This window comes from Pleurodeles waltl, chromosome 6, assembly GCF_031143425.1.
Source record: "Pleurodeles waltl isolate 20211129_DDA chromosome 6, aPleWal1.hap1.20221129, whole genome shotgun sequence".
NCBI lineage: Eukaryota > Metazoa > Chordata > Amphibia > Caudata > Salamandridae > Pleurodeles > Pleurodeles waltl.
Window position 1 is genome coordinate 836823386 of NC_090445.1, and position 22436 is coordinate 836845821.

The 22436-nt window shown below is 42.7% G+C and overlaps 1 protein-coding gene across 3 annotated transcripts in view; it reads left to right on the forward strand.

Annotated features, from left to right (window-relative positions):
- The window catches only part of KAZALD1 (Kazal type serine peptidase inhibitor domain 1), a 153535-nt gene that overhangs the window by 5725 nt on the left and 125374 nt on the right, over nucleotides 1-22436 (forward strand). The window lies entirely within an intron of this gene.

The following is a 22436-nucleotide window of genomic DNA, read 5'->3' on the forward strand; positions in this document are numbered from 1 at the left end:
ACTGCTCAGATCACAGGTACAGCAAACCTCCATTGCCAGGAAAATAGAGTTATGGCAGACAATTGTTGACAGGGTCAACTGAGTAGGCATCATCCACGCACAAGAGAGGACATCAGGAAGAGGTGGAATGACCTATGGGGTATGGTGCATTCCAATGCATCACAACACCAGATCTCCGTTCAAAAAACTGGGGGTGGACCTCCACCTCCTCACCAAGAGTTCACATCGTGGGAGGAGAAGATCTTGGCAATGCTGCATCCTGAACACCTGACTGGAATACCCAGAGGAAAGGAGTCTGGTAGGTTGCTAACACTCCCCTGGCACCAACTACTCCTGACCAGCATGCTTCCTCACCATCCTATCACTCCCCAAATCATCCTATCAACCACTCTATCTCACACCCAATCACCCAATACACCTCCCCTGCATGCAACAACACCACCAAGCCACAATACCCACACAGTCCCTCCCAAGTGCACTAATAACAATGCCAATAACAAACACTACGACTCCCACAATTCATCTTCACATACACTGCAATCCCTGTTAACAGGACTGTACAATACAACCCCTGCATATACAACCCTTGCACCCCCACCCTAACTGGATGGATAGAATGAGGAAAACTTATGGCAATGACAGCTATGCCATTTCCATGCCCCATTTCACGATGTAATGTGTCTTCCCCCTCACAATCCACAAACAATGCCTGCAATGCTGCATCTGTCATTGCCATAAGTGGGAATCAAGTGAAGCTAGTGTATGCATCAGACAAATAGACAACCAATCACACCTTCACCAGGTAACACTCTTTCTTTTCCTTTCACAGGTACCCCAGCCGCTGGCACCATGGAGACAATGTCAGAGACAGCCAGCCCTCCCCAGGATCAAGGCCCCAGAGATGACTGCGCCTCAGGATGCATGGACAGTGATGACTTACCTTGCCCATCGGGGACATCTGGTTAGTCCTCCTCTCCCAGCCTCACCCTGCCCACAACCAACCCCCCAAACTTAGTGGCAACAACATCACAGCCAACCCCTTATCCACAGACCTGTGTCACAAGGACAGGACAATTAATTGTGTTCCCTGCAGTACAGTGACCAGATTCAAACCCTCAAACCCAAGACAATGAAGGTCCTGGTGACATTGGTAGTGGGCACAGGCACAGGGGGCATGAGAGGGTACTTGTGGATCAGAGGACGGGGCAGGCAAGGGAGCCAACTGACCTTGAGTCAAATTCACAAAGCCTGGGTGCATACCTGCAATCCCAGGAAAAGATGCCAAATAATTGCCATCTTGGGGGAAAACCAAAGGCCGCAGAGGGAATACCACCATGAGGCAATGTAGCAGTGGCAAACTCTCAATGCCTCCTTGGCCTCCATTGCAGTGGTGCTCAGGCACCTCCCCAACATCCTGCACCCCACCTCCACCCACCAGCAAGCCCCTTCTATTGGCAACCCAGCATCTGAGCAATCTTCTACTGCGGCAGCCAGTGGACTGGAGGCCCTGCCAGGGGACCCACAGGCCGCTGACACCCCTCCCTCTGTAGCTGAGGAACCCCCCCGAAAATGTGGTCATCCATCCAGGCATTCTGCTGGAGCAGATGCCAAGACAAAAACCATTGCCAGGAAATTAACCTCCCCTGTACATTCTCCCTTGTGTGACACACCCTGTTAACTTTTCAATATCATAACTCACCTTTTCCTATGGCCCTTGGACACTGGAAATGTAGTACCTACAGATAGGCCATCTACTCATCCAGCATGACCTTACTTATCAACTGTTGAACCCAATATGCAAAATAAACGTTGTAAAGCACAGAAAATGAATATGTGTCTTCATTGTACGTTGTGTAAATGTTAACAAGCTTAAATGACATGTCACGTACCACCATCAACCCATATCACTAAGTGCAAATCACATTAGAGGTATGCATTCCCTGCAGGGAACTTAGGGCACCATGGATGGCTTATTAGTGGAATCAAAGGAGAGTCAATAGTCCAGGCACACACCAGTGTAGACCCAGTAGTCCAATCTTTAAAAACAACCACAAAGGGACACAAATCATGATGTGAGTCCAGGTGCCACCTTATGCACATATGCAGGAAATTGCAGTAATGGCCTTTGTCATCTGCCTAGGAAACAGGGCACATCACATTGCACCAATACAAAAAAAATACAATAATTTAAAAACCAAAACATGTAGATGACATCTGGAATGGGCTGTAAACAACACCTTCAACTGTATGTAGACACAACTTGCCATCAATGCCTCAACCAGCAGGTAGTCCATAACCTGCCTCACTTCTGGACAGGAGATGACATGACACATTGCACATAAAAGGATTGTTGCAAGTAGATGTAAACCTGCCAACCTAAAGATGGTCAAAGTGGCAGTGTGTTGACCACTTACACTGCTCTAGACATGCAATCCGCCGTAATCATCAGCCACATATGGGAAAGGTAAATATGGCATCCCTACTGATAAACCTGGCCAGGATGGACATTTAATTGTATCCAAGTGCTAAGATGTAATTTGCAAAACCACATAGACAACATACATCCTTAGAAGTACTGATTGATCAACTCCGTCCTGGACTCAGCTGCACCATCCTCATTTGCCTCCTCATCACTCTCCATGTGTCCATTACCACCCACAGGTCCAGCGCCCACCTCCTCATCTGCCAGTAATGGGATATGACGTCTGAGGGCCAGAATGCGGAGCATGCAGCAGGCAACAATTATCTTACACACCTTTTGGGGACTGTTGAGGAGGGCACCTCATGAGACATGGAAACATCTAAATCTTGCCTTGAGTAGGCCAAATGTCCTTTCAATCACACGTCTCGTCCAACTGTGGGCCCTAGTTGTAATGTGTCTCTGCATCGGAAGCAGGGTACCTCACTGGTGTCAACAGCCAGGGAAGGTTAGGATATCTAGAGTCTCCTGTGGGAATAGAGGCAGGACCTGTTAGAAACCAGATACAGACCCATGGAAGATAGTGTTGACAGGTGCAACAACAGAGACACACAACCACACAGACACCTACCAATTAGCCAATCCCTCTCTCTCATTGTAGACATGCCATCATGTTTGGGATATTGCTATTCCTCATTATGTAGGTGTCATGGACAGATCCCAGAAACTTGGCAGTCACCTGGGAGATATACTGGTCTGCCAAGCACACCACCTGCACGTTTATAGAGTGGAAGTGCTTCCAGTTCCGATAGAACTGTTCTTTGATACTTGGAGGAACCAAAGCAATATTGGTGCCTTCAATAGCCCCTATTACGTGAGGGATGTGTCCCAGCTCATAGAAGTCAGCCTTCAGAGTGGCCAAATCCGCAGGTAGGTGAAACCAGATGTAACTGTCCAGGTGCTTCTGGAAAGCTTATAGTAAATCCCACAACACAATGCTAAACATAGGCTCTAACATCCGTGCAGCCAAGTCCACTGTAAACTGGAAGGACCCTGTGGCAAGGAAGTGCAGCACCAACAATGCTTGGACCTTGGGAGGGATGGCATTTGGATTGCAGATGGCAGGCAGTAAGTAGATCAGCCTCCAACTGAGTAGAGTTCCATGATGGTGACACGATTCAATCTGTAGGTCTGCACCATGTGTCTTTCCTCCAGGGTGGTGAGGTCAACTACCAGACAGTACATTGATTAATTCCTCCTTCTCCTCGTTCCATGATATCTAGGATGGAGAGGGAAATATCGTTTCATGTGATGTGCAGGTCAAACATGTTATCAGCCCAATATGTCGTGATACACACCAAACAATGCAGACATGACTGAACGGGTGACAGTAACCACATAAGGTATGTAGGAGTGGCAATAACTGGTCCTGTACATGGTATGTGTCAACCAATACACGTGTGATGATGCAGGTCGTGTGCACATATGTGTCCAGCATGGGACATGCATGTACATATGACAGTGATATAGTAGCAAAAAAATCAATGGGCCAGCACGTAGTTGCAGATTCACTTCAAGTTACGTACGTGTTGTATCCCACATGTATGTGGCTGTGTATGATGTACAAACATTGGCCTGTGCACTAATCAGAACATTTTAGTGTCATGACGCACTTACATTTCTCAGATAAACCCATTAGCTGTACATAAAATGGCAGCCACCTGTTTAGCAGCACAAGACAGTTGGAAGTGATGCAATTCCACTGGCATATGCCGTCATGGTGGTAGGAGGTCGTAACCGCAGTGCAACTTCTCATTGGTTGCCATCGCTGCCGATGGGGAACTGGGGCCAATGATGATCACTGTCTGTCCTGTATGCAGCGGTCATTACCGCCATTTTCTGCAAACTATCTCACTTGACTCCTGACACTCCTGCAAGCAAGACCTCCACTTTGTGAGCTGCTGTGTACTGTATCTGGGAGACATTATGCCAAGTCTGCCAGGTGAAAGAGCCAAGGCCTTTAACCAGGAAGAACTGGAGAAACTTGTGGAAGGGGTCCTACCCCTGTATGAACAGCTGTGTGGGGCACCAGAGGAACAGGTAAGTCCCATGCCATTGGCTTGTGTGATAGGGGTGTGTCGCTGTGAGTGGTGGTGCCATGCTGGCCGCGGTGTTCATGCATGCCAGGGGCATGGATATATGGAGTGTGATCCATTTGGATAGATGTGGATGACGATGTGTGTGTGTTATATGTAGGCCACTGCTGTCGATGTAGTGCTACTCCTAATCGGATTGTCCTCCTGTCTGTGTCACCCATCCAGGTCAGCGCCCATCAGAAGAAGGGGCTTTGGAGGACCATCAGCAAGCAAGTGCGGACCCTGGGGGTCCATACCCAGTGGAGCACCTATTGCAAAAAGCAGTGGGATGATCTGAGATGCTGGGCCTGGAAGATTGCAGAGGCCTAGCTGTGGATGTCCTCCAAATAAGAGAGGAGTGCCCGTCAGACCCTGACTCCCTAATGGCCTGCATTTTGGCAGTGGCCTACCCTGAGGTGGATGGGCACTTGAGGGAAGCACATCAGCCACAAGGGGGTAAGTATTGACTGTAAACTGGCACCTGACAGGCCTTGAATGGGATTGGGTGGCTGCAAACTGTGAATGTGAATGTATACACTCTAAGGTGCATATCGACAATGTGTATCAGTGACCCAGCCAGGGTAACCATGGAGTAAGTATGACAAGACAATGGTGATAGTGAAGTGCACTTCCAAACTTGACATGGGTGGGCTGTATCAACACCCAGTTCATTCTGTCTGACCAGCTCCATAGAAATCCATTTCTGTATCAGAGCTGTCAATGCTATTCCATCTATGTAAGTCCCCTACTGCCACTGCATTTGCATTGGCATGGTACAGTAGCTGCCACTGACTGCATGTGGGTCTGGCTTCCCATGTCCTCAATGAGAAGGGCCTCAATGGGACTGTAGTATTGGACTAACAGCTGACTATGTAATCATGTCTCACTGTCAGAGTTCAGGGATGAGTTCTGACACAACAATGGGATACTGCTATTGGCTCTATGATGAGGGCGGATGGTACAGAAAGTGCTGCTCATTTAGATGTCAGTGTGTGGACTTGGACTTACAAAAGCAGTGCTACTAGTTCAGATGATGGCCCAGGGACCTAACTGATGTGACAACCTAAGGACTCTATGTGAATTGTCATATGTTCCAGGCATATCCTGGTAGTACAGCAAAGTCACAACCTCCACATGTCCATATTCTTAGCTGTGTGCACCTATGATGTAAACTAAGACTTACAGCTTTGCATGTGCACTAGGTATTGGCAGCCTTGGAGTGCCTTGGAAATGACATTCCCTGGCATGAGATGTAAAGTGTGATATGTACATGTTCATAAATGTCAATGAGAGTTAGGTTTTGACCATTTCCCCACCTCTCTTTTTTGCCCACCTCTTTCCATCCCTTTGTGAGCATCAGCATCATCTGACGAAGGAGAAGGGACACAGGCGAGTGGAGATGCAGCAGCCCATGGGACCGAGGAGGTCTGGATCCAGCGAGGCCAAGCGTAGAGGGCGAGGGGAGTGCCACGAGGGAGACCGGTTCTTCAACATCATCAGTGGATTCTTCCTCCAGTGGACACTTCCTGGTGGTGGCGGACCCATCAGGGACCACCCTTGCACCATCTGTGTCTGCCACTCCACTAACTAGCACTGCCCTCCCAGTAGCACCCCACTCAGTTGTCCGTGCCTGCTCACCCAAAGGATTGGGCATCTCCTTCACTGCAGGCACCTCTGCCCAACCCCTGTCATCCCTGCTGCCCTCACTGAGGAGGGTATTGACCTCCTGAGGTCCATCTCTGTGGGTCAGACAACCATTGTGAATGCCATCCAGGGACTGGCAGCTCAGGTACAGCAGAGCAATGCACTCCTGGAAGGCATTCAGGGTGCCCTGTCTGGCCTGCAGAGATCCTTTCAGGCTCTGGCCTCCTTGCTGACGGCAACTAGTGTCCCTTCTTCTTCCATCCCCCTCCAGCTACCTCTGCACAATCCCATGTACCTCTCCCCACACCCATCCAGAGCACACAGTTAGACTGCCATTCATCCACCTCAACCGACATGGTTCACAGTGACAACCACAAGCACCACAAGACCCACCACTGACATACACACAGGCAACACCCACCTACACACTCAACATCCACTCCCTACACTGACCCCGACACCACACCTGCCTTCACAGACACTACAGCACTCACACCTGCTGGCACAACACCAACACTCCCTGATCGAGCCACTAGTCCCGTCATACCCACAGTCACCACATTTCCAAACCCACGTACATCCACCCCATTCACCACATGCACACTCACTACAACTACCAACACCCCAATATGCAGCACACCCACCTTACCTGCAGGCACCACCCCAACAGACAGTTACCCATTCAGCATGGCATCTCCCTGCACCTCTTTCCCCCATCTCCCAAAACACCTAAACGCCTGCAGTCACACCCAACAGACACTCAGCACACATATGCCTTCCACCCACACACCTGCACCCAAGACACCTACACGCACACACCTCACAACCACTACCTCTCCCTCCACTCCCAGATGCTTTTCCCATGATCACCTTTGTGTCCCTCATAAAAGATTCCTTTATGAGTTTTCCCTCTTCCCTATCACTCTCCTACCCTGTGAATCCCCAAAACGTGACCTCAGCCCTTCCACCTCCAGGTCCTCCCCTGCCCCCATGGTGTCCCCCTGCCAAACGATCAACTGCCCCAAGCCTAAGCTCCCCCTCCCATTGACAAACCAAAGGAGCCACAGAGGAAGGGAAAAGCCAAGCCCAAACCCAAGGGCAAACCCAAGGACCGCCCTCCCAGATCCAAACCCCTCCTTGACCACCCCCCATCACCCATGAGGTGCCTGCCTGCCCCCTTAATGCCCCTATCATGTGGAGGCCACTTTGCATTCAGGAACCAAGTAGAGGCATTCAACTGTTCTATATGTGCCTGGTGGCACATGGACTATTTGGACTGGCCAGATGGCCCCATTTGTACATTTTTTGAAATTTGATATCTTTCCATCTAATAGATATGGGCCAACCGCCTGTTGATCTCGATGGAGACATACTTGTCCTGCCTTTCCTTCGTGATGGATGCGTTGTATTTGTGTGATTTGGTATGTGTGTGTTTTGTGTATGTGATTGTGTTGCAGCATGTGTTGTGTGGTTTTCTTGGGCTTTCTACTTGGTGTTGTGTGGCATTGAGTGGTTGTTGTGTGTGCGTGTGTTTATGTTGCTGTGTGTATGTGTGTTGGTTTAGTGTTAGTTTGTGTGTGTGGCCGTCACTCGCCATCCCGGATGTGTGTTGTGTGTGGGTGTGTACTAATGCCTTTCCCTCCACTGTGTACTAGGTGGGTGTACTTACGGTTGTTGTCTTCATTGCTGCTGCTGGTTCTGGAGTGGTAGGGTGATCAGGAGCAGTGGGAAGACTTCAAGTTCAGGTTACATGGTGGCGGCGGACGTGTCAGTGTTCCTCAAGGTGAGTGTCTCCTTTTATACTGGTCGTTTCCGCCAGGGTTTTAGTGACGGTCTGACCTCACCAGATATCATGGCAATGTGTAACCTCGTAATATGCTCGGTTGTTACATGGTCGCTGTTGGACTGGAGATGCCTGCTGCCGGCCACGACGGTCCATCCGCACTTGCAGTACTGCTGCCGTGCAATTAATATGGCAGTCTTCTCCACCGGGCCTGCGGTGGTGCAACCGCCACCTCCACCATGGCGGTTCTCGGACCTGCCAAACTCGTAATGACTCCCTTAAACTCTAAAATAAAACTTTGAATTGCAAGCTTCTCTCTCCTGGCTTGGTGTTGAAAGAAATCTCACATAGACCAATTATTTTTGGATAAATTGCATTCTGTGAGTAGTGGTTACTGCCCATTTCATAGTGGGAAGTTGGGTGTGCCAATCGAAATGCTATACATAGTGCTAAAAGTATTTTAATATATATATATAAATAGTTCCATAGACTTATGTCTTGAACCTTCAGTGATACTCTTCTGGGCTGATTAAAGGTAGGTCCATGATATGCTGGTCAGTGCCCTTATTATGTGCACAAATTTCAGCTACTACAACCACATTCATAACACCACCATTTCATTGAGCAGAGATATTGCTCAACATTAACTGAATATCAAATTTAATTTAAGTAAAACTAAACAATGCTCATGGTGAACCATTTCTGCAAGGAGTGACAGTACAACTTTTTCCACTAATAAGTCAATCCTTGAAAAGTTCATACTTGACAGCTGCTCTGTGGTTCATGGTAGAATTTTTGCCTGTGTTAAGGCATAACCGTCAACATCAGTCGAGTAGATGCAAATGTAATCAATCTACGTCCTTAATTTACTTATGCAATAAAAATCTGAACATCATTAATAATGTTTGGGAAGATAGGCATCCAGATGAGGATCAGTCACCAGAGCTACAGCAGTTGATGAAACAACTTCTTGAATCTTTGCTGAGAAAATACTTTTTTTCTACGAAGGAGATGGAGGAATTTTCGTGTTACATCTGCTTCTGATGTTTTATTAGAACCATGTTATAGTTTGTACCGAGGATCCCTGAGGATCCCTGTAGTAGCTTGGGTGGACGTCACAAATACTTTACAGGCACTGCCTAGTGATAGGCATTCAGTATAGCTGACATGACAAACTGACATATCTGTCACCAAACACATGCAGAAGTTGACCTTCATTAACATGAACAAACAGTTCATGATGGTTCATGATTGCCAGCTTCATACTCTCCCAGTTCTGGTTCCATTCTATTACTGACAGATACTGACACAGTTTAAAGAGTAAGGCTGTGCACTTTTTGTTTTTGTCCACATTAAGAGGGTGAGAATCAAAGTCTAAATCTGAAATGTCTGCCTGATCAGTATATCCCTGCTGGGGTCCAAAAGATGGAACTTTCACAGTGCTCAGTGAATCTCTGTGAAGTTACTGGAGTGTGCAGTTCAGAGAAAATTCAAACACAGAGTTTTTGAATGACCGCCAGTATCCAATTAAAATTGTGCTCAGCCATAGCTCCATGTGTTGGGCCATTCTGAATAACTACTATCAACCAATCAGAATACACATAGGCAGCCCACCCTTCTCTTCTTTCTTTGTTTGTGTGAGGACAGGCACAGCCCTTTCAGATGTAAATGTCAGCTCCCCCCTCTCCACTCTAGCCCAGGGGACTCATCAGGATATGCAGGACATTCCTTGGCTCCCTTTGTGTAATTGTCTAGAAGGGAATTCACAAACAATCCAACTATCAGTCTGACCCAGACGTAGATTCCACAGGCAGGCAGATGCACAGAATAGTTAAGCAAGAGAATGCTCACTCTCAAACTAAAAATCAACTCTGTCAAAAGATGTATTTTTTAAATTGTGATTTGGAGAGACCCCACACTCCATATCTCTATCTGCTCCCAATGGGAAATTGTACTTAAAAACATATTTAAAGGCAGTCCCCATGTTATCCTATAGCAGTCGCCATGTTAACCTGTGGGAGAGATAGGCTTTGCAATAATGAAAACAGAATATGGCAGCATTTCACCACCAGGGAATGTAAAACACACCAGTATATATCCTAGCTCTTAAATACACTGCACCCTGCCCACGGGGCTACCTAGGACCTACTTTAGGGGTGACATACATGTAGTATAGGGAGGGTTTGGTCCTGGCAAGTGGGTACACTTGCCTGCTCGACTTGGAAGTGCAAGACTGCACACACAGGCACTGCAGTGGCAGGTCTGAGACATGTTTACAGGGCTACTCGTGGGTGGCACAATCAGTGCTGCAGGCCCATGAGTAGTATTTGATTTTCAGGCCCAGGGCACCTCTAGTGTTTTTTACTAGGGGCTTACTAGTAAGTCAAATATGCCAATCAGGGTTAACGAATCATAATCACAACTTACACAGGAAGCCCTTACACTTTAGCACTGGTCAGCAGTGGTAAAGTGCCCAGAGTACCAAAACAAGCAAAAACGAAATCTAACTCACAGTCAAAAATGCAGGAATCAGAGGAAAAAAGACTGGGGAAACCATGCCGAAGATGTCAGGTCTAACAAACAGGGATATAACAAAGGTGTAATCTGCTATTCAAAACACAAATACACTTGTAATGGCTTTGAAGCCTGTGCTCTGGTGAACATACACATGTGAATTTCTCATTTTTCTCTTTCATATTTGATAGTACTGGACTATAGATATAGTAAGAGATGTATTGTTGCTCCCGCTTGATGCTGAAATTGGGGTGAATTTGCCTCCTTGATTACAATGTTTTTGTTGGCTTTGAGACCATGCTACAGAGGATTTTGTGATGGGTATGATCTGATATATTATCTTTCTGTGTGACTTATTGACCCTAATTATGTTAAAATTGAAGCAAAACTTAGCAAGGTCATTATATTCACGATTGTTGTGTTTGGGTGCCCACGTAATACTAGAGTAGGAGGTCAGTTATTTTGATTTCACTGTTCTTTATGAGTTGTGGGAGAAGTTGGGCACATCCTCCAAAGATTAATTCTATTGGAGCAATTGAGGTTCAAATTTGGAAGTACTTTATTTCTTAATTTTGTCTTGAGGGAGGGGTGTGTTATATGGAGTTAGTTGGTGAGGCAAGGCCTTGAGTCCTGCAAATGTTGATGGGGTGGTTAAGACAACATAAAGCTCTATTGTACTTATTAATTTCCTTGTTCTGAGTTCTATTAATTTCCAAAATGATCTTCTAATCTTTACTCCTCCATACAACCATACAAAAGAATGAAACATTAAAACTATCTTTACATTAACAGCAGCATACACGGTATTAAATTATTCACACTTCCTATTTGCTTGGAAAACTAAAAGGCTGTCTATTTTTCCATTTTTTAGCAGGTCGCCACAAGGTGCTATATGTTGGAAGTTTCCTTTCAAAAATCAAGACTTTCAAAATGATTTTTTAGAAGATTTCCATTTTATTTACCATGTTATGCAATTAAATGGCCTTTGTATTAAAAATACATAGACACTTATTTGGGTTAATTGAGCATTACATAAGAAAGGGAAGTACGTACCCAAATAGGAGTCATCAGTAGTGCTGGGCCCTGATCTACACCCATCTGCGCTTAAGTCAGAATCAGGCCTCAAACTTGTCTTCTCTCTTCAATTCAGCCTGATGTGTGCTACCTATAATCCCCATATTTTCTGTAAATTATGGGGGCAGCCCCTAGGCAGAAAGCACTAATCTTGTAGTACAGACGTGATGGGAGCCATATATGTTTCTGTACTTCACCACATCCACAGTTGACCACATGCCCAGTTGCAATATGTAGGGTAACTGTAGACATGCGGAAAGGGGAATTGAATAATAGAGAAAACTGAGACACTGAATATCAACACTACAACTTGTCAGTGTGTCTGGCATTAGCATCTATGGATTTCTAAGGAGAACATGTGTATTTAATATCTGACAACTATCCCTCATCACCTGTCACTCTTTAAAGAACTTCTATCACATCAGGATATCTCTGATTTTCAACTCTCTTTGTTGATGTGGGATACTGGTAGCCCTGAATTATAAATAATGCATTTGTGATAAATGTTGCACCATCTGGTGTGTAAGCTCACACTCTCTGTAATAACACAATTACATTCTAATTGTGAGTACACTCTCACTCACTACTGTTGTGATATATATTTGAGACTGCATTTGACAAACTGAAATGAAAGTGTCTCAATTGTCTAACAATGAGTCTGTGAAAAACAAGAAAGGTACCCAAATGCGAATTGGCCACCAACATTTCCAAACGATGATCAATGGAATCATGGGAAAGTTAGTTTGCGTTTGGATGCAAAGAAGTAGTGTGTTCTCCTGATATATGAACTCTTTCATCAGGCATCTCTGGCATTGAGACCACCTCTAACCTTTCCTTCCTTTGATTGCACTCAGCATGAGTGAATTTTCACAATGAGACTTGTGCACCCACCACGTGCTGCAGGGTTAACCACAAGTCATGTTAGTACCACCCTTAAAGACCACCTCCTGAACTGTGGGGCTCCAAGTTTATCAGAATTTGTGGCATGAGAATTGTGTAACGGGCTAAATATTTCTTTTACTTCCTAGCACTTCTTGTATCCACAACCTTATGCTCTTAACACTAATTTTCATACTGCTCACTTTACATTCCAAAAATTTTCTTTTGTGACTTCTGGCCCCATGGAGCTGAACACTTCTTGACTTATACCAAACCTTCTCTGGGTTATTTGCCCATTTCTTAGCAATTAACTGCCTCTATAACGGATTTGGACCAGGTATTCCTATATCCTGAGTATTCCCTATAATCATTGAAAATCTGCAAAAGTTTGGGCGTTGTGTGTACAGGGTTTGTCGCATAAAAGAGAACATCACCATGATACAATGAGGATGTGTCCTTGATGCCCTTTCTCTGTTCCAAACCCCTTCACTACTGATAATGCCTTAGGCCAGCAAGTCAGCAGTTCAGTTGCCCAATCACACAGGAGGGAGAAAGGACATTCATTGTCTAGTGCCTCTACTCAGCTAGAATGTCATGGAAAATACACTGTTAACTCTAAATGCTGATATGGGCTCTGTATAAAGTAGTTTCACCCAAGCACAAAATTCAAGGCTGACACCAAAGTGTTCAATTGCTTGGAAGATAAATTGGCATTTAACTGAGTTGAACAAATTTTTAGTACATAGGGACAGTATCTATAGTGGTTCACCTCCTTCTTGTACTTTGTGAACCATGTACTGAACCTTCATATATTCAGTCTTGTTGACCATCTGGGCACGAAGGTCGATTGATCAGAATATACTGGAGTGATGATTACCTTCCATAGTAAACTAGCTACTACTCTTGTCAACACTTTTAATATTAAGTAGTGAGATCACTCAGTAATTGGCACATTTTTAATTCAACTCCTCCTCCATTTATTTTCAAGACGGGGTCAGTTTTTCTGTTCTTTTGGCCTCTGGAAATTAAACAGTATTAATATCATTCACATCTAAATATGTGACAGTACAGATTAGGGTTATAGTATTGAAGTACAGGAGTAACAAGAAACAGTGCATGTTTGGCCAACTTCTGTTCAATCACTCAATATGTGAACTCATATTTACATTACAGTATTCAGATGACTTACCAATAGGTATTTTCCTTAGTTGCAATGGAGCTTTGGTGTATACACATTTTTTTTTATGTATCTGTTATTGCCTTTTCCCCCAAAAACAGAGCTTTTGCTACACATTCTGACCTCTGTTACTATAGCTCTTTTCAGTCTGCTCACACATAGAGAAAATGCAGATAATTAAGTAAGAAATATTTGAAGTTTTCCACCACACCTAAATCACAAAGGTCTCTAGTGCCAGATACCTTTGAGGTTTGCACCAGCACTGGTTAAAAACTCTCAGTGATCACATCAGCTACAATCAATGAGCTAGAGTCTGGAAACTGATTCAGCATCTGACAATTTGAAATAGTCCACATACAAAGGAAACACAAATTCCCCACACCAGTGCATAAGATCTGTCATCACGCTGAGCTCCTGCATTTTCTGTGCTTTCTCTAGAAATTATTTTGCCACAGATCTGTATCGTTTCCAAACTATTGTAATGTATTTTTGGGGTTTAACCACGCCCTTCTCATGCCCATCACTTTCATTTGTTCCTGGGCTTGCCTTGCAAAAATCCCATGATGTCCTTGGTAAATGCTTTACATTTGTCTCGTCTTGGGGCGGTTCTGTTACTGCCTTGCAGACTGACCCATTTGCATGGATTACTGCACAACTACCAATATGTTTTACTGTGAGTGCCCTACTTTTTATTTTGAGTCTCTCCTTCACACTCATGCTCATGGCAGCCATGGTGCTTAGAAGTTTTATACAACACGAATTCGATGTGCAGTATTGGACCGCTTTGCATGGCTACCAGTTACGTCACATTGTTTCTTTTGTCTTTGAAGTTTCATAGAGCAGAAACCTGTTTAGTTATCCTTCACAGGGATTCTATGCTCCTTCCTCATCTCTTTCTAAAATATCTGTGTTCGTCTTTACACATATCTGCAATCCAAGTTGCGATTTATTTAAGATTAAGGGTGAAATCAACCTCCTCTAGCCCAGCTTTGTAGAGTTGGCAGTGAACATCAGGAAAAAGGACAGCCAGCATTTGACAACCTGCTTCTCTCACACAGCTCTTTCAAGTCCCCTTCCCTCCACCGTCACACAAAAGGTTTTCAGTCACCCTATGTCATGCTCACAACCATAACTGACAAACTTGTCACCACCAACACCCCCTCTGATAACACACAGAAGATGTATCACAGAAAAAGATAACCGTCAGCAGGGTCCAGCCTGGACAATTCACAAACTACGAAATACCCACCTTTCCATTGACAAACTGTGACCTTTAAGTGAAGATGGGATGAATAGAAGAAGAGGGACAAATAAATGTTTAAAAGCCCAAGCAAAGAGCAATGAATGTGAGAGTTGGGAGGGGTAAGGGTGAGATTAAATTACATCAAGTGGTAGCACAGTTCGATGTATTGAAGTAATAATGCCCATTTAGGGATAGAAGTAATTATTTATTTTTCATTTGTCGTGTGTAAAATCTGTATCTGCACCTTATAATCTAGGATGACATTTTAGCACTTTAATGATCTGGCGACGCTTGTTGAACGGTTCTGGGATTTCCATCGATTGGTTGTGTGTGTGTGTGGTTAGTACATATTTATAAACGTATAGTTTATGAATGTTTCTCCCTGGTTATTGGGAAAATAAAATTAGTTTACACAAGTCAAATATCTTTGTAGTGTGTTATGTTTATCAACCAGTATGCCAAAAGACTTTGCCATTTTCTTAAGCTGGGTGGTGGAATATTAATTGCCCAGCTATGCTGTTTTCAGACAGATATACCTAGTTAGGTATATTGATGTGATGCAATGTTATGACTTGTATCATGTAGTAAAGCAGGATGTGTAAAGTTACGCAAGCAGCTTTAATGTACGACTTCCAACAAAGGCAGTGGGGGTGGTTACACTGTAAAAATATTTCCAGTGATATATCCTTTGGCATTTGTACACATGATGCATATATTTCACAATGCTGTACTGGGTACACCTTTTTATGATTGTTTATCAGTAAGGCATGCAAGGGGTTAAAGTCATTGCTTCTTAGGCATGCTGTCATCTAGTCTAATATAGCATTGAGTAAACATGATAGATATAAGAACACCAATTATTGAGACCTGGAGTTTTATTTTTTCTGTGTTTATGTTTAATTCATTAGCACCAAGAAGATTTGGGTGCCTAACACTTTGTAAGAAATAACATGTATGAGAACCAGCTACATGTGAATTATATGGAACATAGAGAGTTTGTTTCAAAATGTGGGTAGTCACTCTTGCGACTCCCACTTCGAAGGTAAATGGAAGTGCTTTAGATATATGCAGGGCCACTGGATTTATTTGGTAGGAAAACACCAAATTATTAGACAGGGTTGACCAATTTATGTGGCAAGAAAAGTCCACTTATCAATTTACAATGCCAATAGCTCTAACTCAAGTAAATGCCAGAACTATTGCATTGCAAATGCTTGTTCTACTTGACTCTTATACATAAAGCGAATGCCCAGATAAGGGCCTTCAGGTGTCACTGCTTGAGGGTATATTTATTGCAGCATTAAACTGTTTCTGCTGGCCTTCCAACACCTGTACCTTCTTGTTAGCCTTTGACACATCAAAATGCTCCTTTAGCATCAGTGGAAGAGCCCACCTCCAAATGTAGTATGCCTCCAAGCCTCTTTGAGCCCAAAACCCCATTTGGAGAGATTTTGTTTTAGCTATTAAATTTACCAATTGTTGTGACTGTTTTTTGATGTTCTCCTTCTTCTGTTTTAAAGTTACCCTTTCACATGTTGCTTGTTGATTTGTCCTCACAGTTTTTATGATGTTTACTCTTGTTGTTATTGACATTTGAATTATGGTATAGTTGCAAAGATTTTATAAGGATAATGTTATAACAAATGCACTGCCTTGTTTGTTTGCATTATGACAGATTTTATTTGAGCAATGTTAATACATTTTTTGAGACCTTTTTGTGTGTTATTTTTAGGTTGAGCATAGCAGCGCACAACCGCTGCTTTTCCAACATGTTGGTATGTATCTGGGCTTTCAAACACGCCTCCTGCATGCCCATCACTATCACTCGTTCATGGGCTTGCCCTTCAAACATCCTTTATTTTTGTTGGTAAATAATTTACATTGTCCCTCCTTGGGCAGTTGGACATCCCCCCGTTACGTGGCTAATTGCACTTTTGCCCATACATTTGTCTGCAAGCAAACTTCTGTTTCCTTTTGGGTGCTGCTTCACGCTGATGCTGTGGTGCTTTGAATAGGCTCACGTTTGTGAAACTATATTACTTTTCATTTTCAATTTATGTGGCAAGAAATGTCTGTTTAGGACTTTACAACACTAATAGCTCTAACTCGAGCAAATGCGAGACCCATTACATTGCAAATGCTTGTTTTGTACGCCACTAAATCCCCTGTTGTGTCTGCAACATTATCCTCTAACTCACAGTCCCCTAATATTGTAAGACTTTGGACTCATTGACACTGCCCTTCTCTAGTTTATGAGTCACTGGTCCTTTTGTCTAAGAAGAGGGACTGATGGGACTTATTCCATCAAGATGGCTGCTTGCTCCAGCAAGCTGGTCACTAAGAAAGAGCCTTGTGAATGTAGTGTTGCTTATAGTTTTTCAACACCAGCTGTTTCAGTGAGGGTGCAATTTACAGTTCCTTTGTAGTTCTCTCACGTCATTCTTGATGCTGCTGTGTTTACAGCCAATATCTGCTCTTTGTCAATAAGAGAGTGGTAGGGTTCCTTCATATTCTTGCACTGGTTGTCCAGGAAAACCCAAGGGGCTGTAGTGTCAGGTATGTGCATTACACTTGTGCCCACCTTCACCAGCTGATGACAGTATTTGCAGGTATTGTCTGGGATCTAGACAATGAAGCACGCACATACAACATCAAGTACTCATTATCAGAGAATAAGAGCATGACCACACCAGGAACTTAGAGGCAGGATTACTTTCACTCTCTGTGTTCAATGCGTTCAATTGTGTGTGCAGAAGTGAACAGAGAAAATGCAACTAATAACACTCTCTTATACTGAAAACACCCAAAGTCAGTCCTGTGGTTTGACACAAAATATGAATGGTGATGGCAACAAAGACAGTGGCTGAAGATGGGTGATTGATTGTTCACCCTTTCTGCACACTGTCTTATCCAAAAAGTGAAAGCCACTTTAAGGAAGCAGACCCTGAGAGCGGCTGATTCAAAGCCCTTTTCAAGGTATATATAAATGTTTATTATAGTTTATTTTTTAATAATCACATACTTGTGTAGTGACACCTAAAAATGTCTCTTAAAAGAATAAAAAGTAGAGGGAATCCAATGAAAGTAGCAGTGATATGCACAACAATGACCAGGAGCAAAGTAAAGGTGTAAAATGCAAAGACTAGAGAATATCCAAATAAGAAAATAAGGGCTTCAAAAAGTGTCAAATTAGCTCACAAATTCAACAGAGTAAATAACCACTGTTCCTTCGCTATGTAAAACATCTTTGAAATCTACATAGTTGCCCGTTTACAGACCACTTACCACTCTTTGCCTACTCTTAAGGTTCAAAGAGAAAATAGGGATAAAGTAGGTTTAGAATTATACATTGTTCTCAGAATATCTTGCCTCCTTTAAGGCCTTTATTGAAGTTGCCAGCAAACAGGACAGAAAAGGCTGTGGCAGTAGTAACAGCCACTTCTACCAAAACTAGAATTCAGAGAACAGAATTGTAGAATAACTCACAATAATTTTAAACATGAACCTGCAGGCCTTTCCTGTGGTAGGCGGTACTGATTAAAAAGAGATCTGCAGTTTCCTGTTTGACCTCCAAGTACTTTCAGGAAATATTTGTTATGGTGCAGAGTGCAAACATTGCCCAGTGACTGTTTGAACACATTTGTACCAACCCACCCCGTGGCCTGTAAATTTGAAATTACTTCCTTGGTGGGATTTTAGCCCTGGCAGAGAATATATTAATTACAGTGTAAACGGTTCATAGCGGGGTGGTTGATAAAGAGAGCAGTGCAGTGCTGATTTTATATATTTGTTCTACCTTTGATATTTTGGATCATTACCTTTATTGCAGTATTGCTATGTCCTTGGCCGTATCTCAGCCATGTCTCAGCTACAGCCTTAAGATGGTTTGACTCCTTCCCACACTCCACAAACTCTCAAGGGAGACTTGGCCCAGGCCAGTTCATATGATCATCTTGATGGGTGAGTCTCAAGAGATCCCCTGCCATTGCTTCAAAACATAATTTGCAAGTGCTAAAGGATACATAATTTGAAAATATTATTGATTTCAGAACTTAATCTGACTTGCCCATTTGGTTGACATTCAAATATATTTTCATCTGTCATTGGACCTATAAGTGGGTTCAACAATGGCCTTATTTCAATCAGCCTTTTTTTTGTTGGCTGACCAGTACCCGGCTTCCAATAACCGCTATTCTGGCTAGGGTAATAAATGTTTTCTGCATGGCACTACATTTTTTCCCAAGATGGATTTCCCAATTGTTTAGCAAACTGTCTTACTGAAAGCTCGTGTTGCCACACAAAGTTAGTGCTGCAATCCATAAATAGCATCAAAAACAACTTCTTGGCTGATTTCTGCATTATAAATACTCATGTAAAATATATTTATTTCCTCAGTTAGCATCCTCATATTTTTCTTTTATAAACACAAGTTAATTACTGTTTTTGCCTAATTTTGCTTAATATATACTCATGTAGAATATCTTCAGAGCTCCCCTTTCAAGAATACACTTCATAAAATGTACTTAAACAAAATAAAAAAAGAGTAGGCAGTGTGCTCTACTGTGGATAATAATTCATTGTGTAAGAGATTTTTATAGGTTTATATTTTTGTTCATTATTACTAATTAACACAATGCATTTTCACACTCAACTTTAAATGAATACACTCATTTAGCAATATTGCTTTTGAAACAAATTGTCTATGTTGTATAGAAGTGTATTTTTGTGTAGTATTTTAAATAGGCCACATTTTAGTGCAAACTCCATTTGTCCAAGAGGAAAGTCATAATTCTGCTTCCCTTCCAAGCCCATTTTCTTTTCTCACAAATTCTGCAGCACACGGTCAAGCTGAAACTTACTGTTTTTTCCACTGTTATTGTTATTCTGCCCTCAATTAACTTTTCATTCTTCTGCTATGATTGTAAAAGGTCCTTCTGTTGGTTCACTGTGCTTCATTTAATCACATAACACATTATGGTTCCTGTATCTAGTTATGTTCTAACATCTCCGGGCAACTGTAGCATAGAGGGTGCTGAATAATTATTCTTGTAGTGGGTTAGCGCTTAGGTGTTAAGGCTATGTGACTTTTTTCATGTGTTCTGATTTGAGTATGAAATGCTACATTTGCTCACACCACAGCGGGTCTATGGTTTATATGGAAAACTATATAGTGTATAATACCCCTTGTTTTTTAGAGTGAGCCAGAATACTTTCCTGAAGGCCTCGATAATGACTGGGATGCTATGTATTTTCCTATTGACTTTCCTGCCCACATGGGATTTAGAATATTTTGTGATTTTTGCATACTGTGTATAACTCTGCATTTGAGACTGTTCATGGCAATAACTCTGTACCACTCTATTTTTGAAAACTGTAATAAAACCTTTTAACATTTCATGGCTTAGGAACTCAATTATTGAGTGTGCCCAGTCTTTTCTTAAATTGATTGTATTTTTGATTTCTGTTGGTTTGGGACGTGTTTTAATGCAGGGACACATTGCCTCATAAATTTTGGGATAAACCATCTCTGATCCAGTGAAACTTAGGAAATATGATTGAGGTAAATTTCATGGTGTCCAGATTTTGGGGTACACCATTTTGTTCAAACAGTTTTTGGTAGCAGAGGATGGTAGTACGTTAAAGAGCACCTCCTTTCTGCTTTAGATATGTTTCCCTTCTTTTGCCCCACTTTACATGTCCCTAGTTTAATGGTTTTATCGACACTGGAAAATTGGTAACAAGTGTGGGTTATCCTTGAGACTTTTCTGAGAATCATGCTTGCACTGCTGCTCTGAACAAGTTGGATTGTACATATGAACAGGGTGGAATGATTCAGATGATTGTGAGCACATCTGGTGTGTCTATGGTGTGTTATTGAGGTTTTGGGTTTTGTGCTGAGTGATGGATTGTTATGCTGTGTGTGAGGTTTTTGATCGTGCAATGTTGATTTTGATCAATGTTGTTTTGATGTAATATTATTAATTGTGATTTCTGTGTTAAAAAGGTTTTAGTATACTATCGGTTGGTTCGATAATCGGATTTGACAAAATTCAAGATCTCAAGATGTTGTGGTTTACTTGTCTGCATAAGGGAGTGTGGTTTTCGAGGTGCTGCATGAATACAGATAGGATTTCCTCAAGTACCAAGCTTTCCTTTATAGGAGTTTGTGTGGCTAGTATAGATTGCTGTCCTTTGCTCTTATGCTATGTGCTTTAGAGTAAGTTCATTCACCAGGGGTAAACATCTGCTGGACTGTGGTCTGCTTAGTTTGAATTAGGTTTAAACAATGCCACAGAGGTGCTGTTATTTTTTCTATTTTTTGTGAGATTTGCCTTACACTAACTTGCTGATCTTCCTACTCTTTAGGTTGAGCAGACAAGGCTTATTTTGTTTATTTGGTGTGAGTTTATAGAGAAAGTCTTTGGAATTGTTTTTCTAATTCAAAGAGAAGTCATGGTGTGATTTGTTAGTGAGCTGGGGAGCCAGGCTTGAATTGGTGAGATGTCACCACAAAGCCATGCATTCACTGGTTGGTTGCTGACATAGCCTAACTGTGATTTGTTGACCTTTGGCATAGCTGCAGTGGGATTGGGTGCTGTTCACTTTTTTGTGTGTTTTTAAGCTGTTTTGAGCGTACATAATGGGCACTGTGTTGAAAAAGTCTAAGGTTTTACTGTACCTTTGACTGAGAACCAGAAATTAACTACCAAGGGAATTCCTGCATATGAAACGATGAATGTCATTGGGTTCTGTACCTGCATCTGAATTTCTGAACGGCATGCATAAACCACTTCTGGTAAAGTCTGACAGTTTCCTTTTGAGGGTACCTTTAATATGAGAAAAAGTGATTTCCTCTGACAAACCATGAATGATAGAAAACCATTATCTAGACCTTCACAGTTTGAGGTGCTGAACAAATGGAATTGAACAGCTACAGAGAAGGAGTGAAAGAAAATGTCAAAGCAGCTGCAGGGTTCATTTAGACAATGACATGAAGGCAACTGGAATTGATACGAGAGATGCTGGACAAAGGATATGAGGGTGGGCTTGAGAGTTTTTCTGCAGTAGTCAAGGAGACAACAGAAAAGATGAAAACTAATGAGGATGGAAAGTGATAAAAACAAAATCAAGCTTCAGATGAGGAGGTTAACATTTTAAATGATCTTTTGATTTTCAGACCTCCTCCGTATGCTGATAGAGTACAGAGACAGGGAACTCTTCATGTTATACTAAAGAGTATGAGTGCAGCAGGAGACAGTACGAGTATACAAATGCAAGGACAAGCTGCATCTTTGGTTGTAAGGTAATAGCGAGTGCTCCATCAGAAATTTCAATGACAGAATTTCCATGTAGTAGATCTTCATGTACTAAAAAGGACACTACAACTGTCTCTAGCTTCAGTTGATCCATCCTCTGTTGTTGTATTGACTTTGGGTAAATATGGCGAGGGACAGTCAAACAACGTGATTAAATTAGATATTTAAATAAAGAAGCAACAAGATGTGTAAATGAGGCACATTATAAGCTTCAAGAACTAGCTCATATGTTTGAGGTAGATATCAGTAAAA